Source organism: Rhagoletis zephyria, unplaced genomic scaffold (assembly GCF_001687245.7).
Source record: "Rhagoletis zephyria isolate East Lansing unplaced genomic scaffold, Rhagoletis_zephyria_1.1 Rzeph_scaffold_00244, whole genome shotgun sequence".
NCBI lineage: Eukaryota > Metazoa > Arthropoda > Insecta > Diptera > Tephritidae > Rhagoletis > Rhagoletis zephyria.
In genome coordinates this window covers 353,933-360,799 of record NW_016157328.1, presented here as the reverse complement: position 1 = coordinate 360,799, position 6,867 = coordinate 353,933, and positions in this window count along the sequence as shown.

The window sequence follows — 6,867 nt, the reverse complement described above, 5'->3', positions numbered from 1 at the left end:
CGTTATAAGGGCTGCAAGCCATACCGTAGGTGACAGTCTTCAGTTGATACGCGGGTCATTGGGGCTTTCGCGCCAGAGGATCTGCTGCCAACATCGATGCCTGGAGTCCAGTTCGATTTGCCGGAACATCTTCTCGATGTCAGCCGTGACAGCTGCGCGGAATCGACGAAAGCGTAAGAGGATGTCAACTAGTGGATCTTGAACTGCCGGCCCAACCGGCTGAGTGTCATTCAAGGAGACGCCATTGCTGCTCTTCGCCGAAGCGTTGAAGACACACGGAATTTCGCGGTGACAGCATGGTGTGGTATAAAGTAGGCGTGGGATGGATCATCTCGTTGCAGCGTGATCTTCTCCATGTGGCCGAGCGTCTCGTACTCGCGCATAAACTCAACATACTTCTGGCGCAAGTCATCATCGACCCTCAGGCGTCTCTCAAGGTTGAAAATGTGGCCCAACGCCTTGCCGTAGGTGTCACCGAGTGCTGGCGCATCCGGAGAAAATGGGATCTGGACTATGTATCGGCCATCGCTCTTGCGCGATACGGTTCATTGGAAAATCTCTTCGCAAGTGCCATCGGTCGTTTTGGGGCGGGGAACCTCCTCCAGTTCCCAGAAGCGTTGAAGAATCTCATCGAGTCGCTCCTCCTCGGAACCGAGACGCAGTGATAGTTTCACTCAGGAGAGGCATGCCCATGATGGCCGCTCCTATGAGTACATCGATGCTTCCTGGCGTGTGAAATGTCGGATCAGCCAGTGGGATGCTGTGTAAGTGTTTGTACCCGCTCGTGTCAATTGAATATGCGGGAATCGTCGAACTTATACTAGGCAAAATGTGCGCATCAACACGGCACTCAAATTCTGCATCGTGATATGATCGCATCACCAGAGTCGTCTGTCCGCGAGAAGAAGTAACCTTTTGCGAGTACGGACACGGTCGCGCTACTGAGCTGGTGTTTGTAGGTAACCACTCGCCTTGCGGAGCTGCCTTACAAAGCAATGTGTTGTGATCCTTCTTACAGTTGTTGCAATTCCTCGAGTTACACTCACGGGAAAAGTGACCTGGTCCCAAGCAGTTGAAGCATAACGTTGCTTGGCGTACCCAGTGCAAACGTTGATCCAGACTTAATGCTCGAAATTGAGGGCATCTTGATATACGATGTGGCTCGGCGCATCGTGGGCAGATCATTGCTGATCTCATGTTGGCGCTTGAAGATTTGGGCATCACCATTTGTGACTGTGCCGTACGATATGTTGCCGACTGCCTGGGCGGTACGGTAGAGCTGCTCCTTAAAGTGTCAGCATAGCTCCCAATCTTCTCAAGAATTTTCTGCAGCTGCGGCAGAGTATCAGAACGGTCCAGTGCGTAACCGCCTATGTTGGCAATTTACGGAGAACAATAGGATAAACGATGGCGTCCCAGTGGTCGGTGTCCAAGCCCATCACGTTAAGTGCACGTAAGGTACTGCGTACTACATCGATTACATTCCGAACATTGCGTTGCGTAAGTTCTGGGTGTTCAGGCAAGTCCAACAACCGATTCACATGTGACTCAACCAAACGCCTGGGATTGTCGTACCTCCTTTTCATTTCCGCCGATAGTTGGTCGTAGCCTCCAGTGTATACGCCGCCAACCATTGGCACCGCTTGCGCATCGACGCACTGCCTTAGTCGGCTGATTTTGTAAGTGTCGTCAAGATCAGTGCGATTATGTACCATCGACTCGAAGATGTCCTTAAACACCAACCAGTTTTTCTGTCGGCCATCGAACGTGGGGAGTTTGACGGGATCTAATCGGTATTTCACCTGGGCACCGGCTAGATGCTGAGTGCGCAGTGGAATTTGAGCCAGAACGCATGTGTTGCAACTTGGTGACAGCACTACCATAAGCCGCCTCCACTTGCGCTAGTAGCTCCTAATGAGCGTCCAATTCTTTGTCAGTGGCTCCGGCCACTAGCGCGATATGATTGTCCATGAAGCGATTATAGTGCCCGGTTAGAGTGCTGATTGTGTGCTCCACTTGCACCTCATCCGCGGTATAACCTTCGGTTTCCACCTCCGCCCTGATGCGTAGTATAGAACTCCTCGCCGCTCTTCTTATATTCATTGCAGCCATAGTTCCGCGGTTAGAATCGCGAAGGCAAACTACTTTTATTTTACGTCATACATATTTTACAGCGTAGATTATACGAAACTTTGACAACAAAAAACCGCGCTTTCAGTCCTCACAGGAGGCACCAAAAAATATGTACGATAAAAGCAACTGAAACCGATTATGTTTGTACACACCAACTATCGGGAATATAATGGCACTTATTTATTTGCAAATTCGTCTTTTATAGAAGGCTAAAAACGGTACAGTAGCGTGATTTGTTAACGTTAGATTTTATGATGTTTACAGGTTCAAGAATATTATACAGAAAGATGGAAGTATGTATGTATGTATGCAAAACATATATAATCGAATGGCACTTAAGGCTAGTGCAGAGTGCAGCCGCGAATGACACTAAAGGTTAGTGCAGAGTGCAGACGGTAAAGCTGGTCGTTGCCACTTAATCGCGTACAGAGCGTAATTTGCCAAAGAACGAAAAACCACTATAAAATTGTTAAAGCTGCCGGCACCCGCGGCGGTAGTGTAGCAAAGCTATTTGTGGCAAATTCTAGATATCAACCTAGTCTAGATATGATCCTCGTTGTAGGCATCATATCAAGGAGATACAATTAGAAGACTCCAGATGTCGCCCCGCCAGAAGAAGTTAAATATTGCGCCTAAGTATATGCCATGCTTCAGCGGAAATGGACGACACGCCATTTCTTTAAACAAACAATAAAACGGCTAAGCTTTTTACCACAAAATTTTAACTCAGAAACTGATAATAGAGAAAATAAGGAATCGATGACAAGCAATCAAGCAAGCAAGAAGCACAAAAAGTGTTCCACCGTCTCATCCTCTTCAAGGCAGGACGGGCAAATGGGCTTGTCACTTACGTCTATCACAGTCAGGTGTTTGTGCAACGAGAAGTGACCAATCAGCAGTCCAACAAGTTCTCTGCACTGTCGTCTGCTCAGTGAGAGCATAAAACTAGGTAGACCTTCTGAGATTAAAGGCAACATGAGTTTTGCTCACCTGCATCCTCTCGATACCTCCCAGTCATTGCTGAGCGAAGTATTCACCCGTTTCTGATGGTTGCTTCGATGGGCGAAAGTGGGTGTTCTAAAACTGGTTGCGGACCGAGGAATGTCTGGTCTGAGCAAATTCTGGCCAATTGGTCAGATGTCTTATTACCAGGTACTCCTGAGTGACCTGACGCCCATAGTAAAGCAAGCTCGTTATGTTTACCACCGTAATTTAGTCGAGAATTGCATTGCCGAACTAGTTGGGAAGTAGTTAGGGGCTGGCCAATGCTTTAAGCGCAGATTGGTTGTCACTGCAGACACGTAAACTTCTTCCCCTCGACCTAAGTTCCACCACGTAGTACATGGCTTTGAGGATTGCTATTACCTCAGCCTGGAAAACCGAAGCATATTCCCCAACAGAAAAGTGAAGCTTACTTCACCCCATTAACTTCCCCCATTAACTTCAAAAAAGACCCGAGATAATGTCCCAGAGTCATCAGTGAAGATTCGACAATGTGTGAGTCTGGTCTCAGTGATGGAGTCTCAGGGAATTCAACATTATAGAATCTCTTCAACAAAGGTAATAGTGGCCTACTTTCCTGTAGCATTGAAAAGACACAAGTGCTTAAATCTCTGCCGCCAGCAATTTCCGCCGCGCCCACTCAGTGTTACACCAACATCCGGTTCTTTTTAGTGTACAGGTGACCTTTCCCACGTATGAAAACACAAAGTAACGGTAAGTGCAGCAGTGCGTCAAGAGCACTATACATACGGTGACCATAAATATCGATTCAAAATGAAGGACAATTTTTTCAAAATATGCCTACATATATTTACGTAGTATAAAAATATCAAAAGAGTATTTATGATTCTAAATTCTTAATACATTTTAAACTTTAAAAACGAATCACGTTTTCTTCGTCGATATTAATATTTTTTTAAATGAATATTCTACAAAAGTATAGTAAAACATATTATAATTACAATAGCTTACACGAATAGTGAAAATCTTTAAGAGATTATTTTATAGGCAAATTTTTAGTCGTTCAAAAGGAAAACAATACCCTTTTTTGTTTTTTGTACTTTTCGCAGTTATTTGTCCAAAATCTACGTCATGAATCGACGTAAACGACGAGTTACAAAGGTATTTATGTGCCCTTTACAAAAATATATAACTTGTGCAGATTGCACTTCATTGCATCTACATTTCTAATCCGATTTTTATTATCTTTGACTCAAAATTTGCTATAATGATATATCTTCTTTATCGAATTTTTAAACTAATGAAAAAAATAATCAAATAAAACTGCGTATTTGATTGAAAATCTCACTTTTTTCGACTTTGACGACAAAATGCAAATGGTCGCCTGTAGCACTAATAATTTTCATTCAAGTCGCCACAAGTTATATATTTTTGTAAGAGGCACATCAATACCCTTCGAGATGTAAGTCGCTTACGTTGACTGGGAGATTTTTTCATGAGATATTGAAGAAAAGCTACGAAAAGTATCAAGAAACACTTTTTTTTTTAAATTCATCCATTGTCCGATAATTTTCAAATAACGGATAAAATGCGGGACAAATGCAGGACACTTGGAAAAAATACGTACATTTTCAGGGTTTTCAGGTTTGAAAAACTACGCAGGACCGACCTTTGAAAAACAGTACGGTCCTGCAAAAAACAGAACGGATGGTCACCGTAACTATACACCACTCAAAAAAATTAAAGTTAAATAAAGAGGCTATCAAGCAACCATTTTGGTTCATTACAGCCTTATTCGCGTGTTTTCACAGCCGTCAACTGTCACAGTTCAATTGTCATTATCGTGTCATCAACTGTACTCATAGGTATGCACCAAGGCGAATTAATATAAGGTGATAGCAAGAATACAAAAACAAAAATTTACATGTATTTTGTTATTGCTTTGGCGGCATAAACTGTCAAAATCTGTAAGAGTGTGTGTAGAAATTCAAACAAAATTTTTCATTTTAACATCAGAAGCCGTGCGGCGAAACACATACACAAAATCAGCTGATCTAGTAACACCACCTTATAAAAGTTGCGATCCCGTACGAGTCCGGACTAGTCAGAAATAGTCAGAATCAGTCAGATTTTACTGGAAATCGATCCCGTACTCGGTTCTCTGACTATTGAGAGGACAAAAAAGAGAGTAAATACGGTTCACTCTCTGTCAGAAGTTACCAGTTTTAGTCCAAGAATCTTTTGCTGGTAAATTCTGGTAAATGTGTCAAACGATCAGCTGTAGTGCGTTTGGCAACCAAATTGTAAACAAAAGAAAAGTGCACTCTGCTAATTCATGTTGAAAAGTATTTAATTACTTGTTTAAGTGGATTCTAATGAATTTGAAAGTATTTTTGGCTATTTACATGTGTGAGCTGAGTGTGTTTACATACAAAATAAGCAAAAATTTACAACCAAAATTTGGAGGTTATGTTGAAGTTGACAGAAGTTACCATTTTTTTTACTAGAAAGCGATCCCGTACTTTTCAATGTTACTCTCTCGCTCTGAGCGAATTTTTATTTTTTGACAGTTTTACTAGTCCGAGTCCGAGGAATACGGGATTGCACCTATAAATTCGCCTTGGAACACACAGTCAATAATGACAAGCGAAAAGCTGGTTTTATTTGCCAATTGCGGTGAAAGTTTCTATGTAGTGAAACAGCTGTTCTTAGTTTACATTTTAATTATTCTTTTTGACTGCAACTGACTGGATTTATTTTAAATAAAATACACTGAAACTCCGGAAAAGTGAGCACATAATATTATTGCCTCCATGATTAATATTCTGCAATGGATCCTATTATGATATGCAAACGCAAATGATATCTTTTTAACACACCTATTTAGGTAAAGAAAATGGTTTCACATTTTTTATACCTTTCATGAGCATGAAATGGTATTATAACTTTGGTCCGATGTTTGTAAGTACCAGAATAAGAAGAGATAGACCCATTAAAATGTATACTTATATGATCAGATCGTCGAGCTGAGTTGATTTATCCATGTCCGTCTGTCCGTCTGTCCGTCTGTCCGTCTGTCTGTTTGTATGCAATCTAGTCTCTCAGTTTTAGAGATATCCGGATCAAATTTGGTAGGTGGGTGTATTTTTATAATGTATTAATCATTTGTCGGAACCGCAAGAATCGGACCACTTTAACATATAGCTCCCATACAACTGATTGCTGTAAGTATTCTGTTAATAATGAGTGAAAATGGTGCGAAATTTCATGTTCCTAGCTGCATAAATGGAGGAGTTATGATAAAAGACCTCATATCTGAACAATCAGTTGTATAGGGGCTGCAGGCTATAGTGACCCGATCTTCGTTATTTTCACTGTAAGTCTTCTGCTGATAATGAGTGACCACAGTGCAAAATTTCATGTGCCTAGCTACATAAATGGATGAATTATAACGAAAAATCTCATATCTGAACAATCAGTTGTATGGGAGCTATAGGTTATAGTTATCCGATCTTTTTAATTTTCACTGTAAGTTTTCTGTTGATAATTATTCAAAACAGTGCAATTTCTGTTCCCAGCTATATAAATGGAGGAGTTATAACGAAAAATTTTATATCTGAAATCAGTTGTATGGGAGCTATAGGTTGTAGTGAACCGATCTTTGTAATTTTCTCCGTAAGCATTCTGTTGATAATGGGTGCAAGTGCTGCAAAATTTCATGTTCGTAGCTGCATAAATGGAGAAGTTATAACGAAAAATCTCATATCTGAA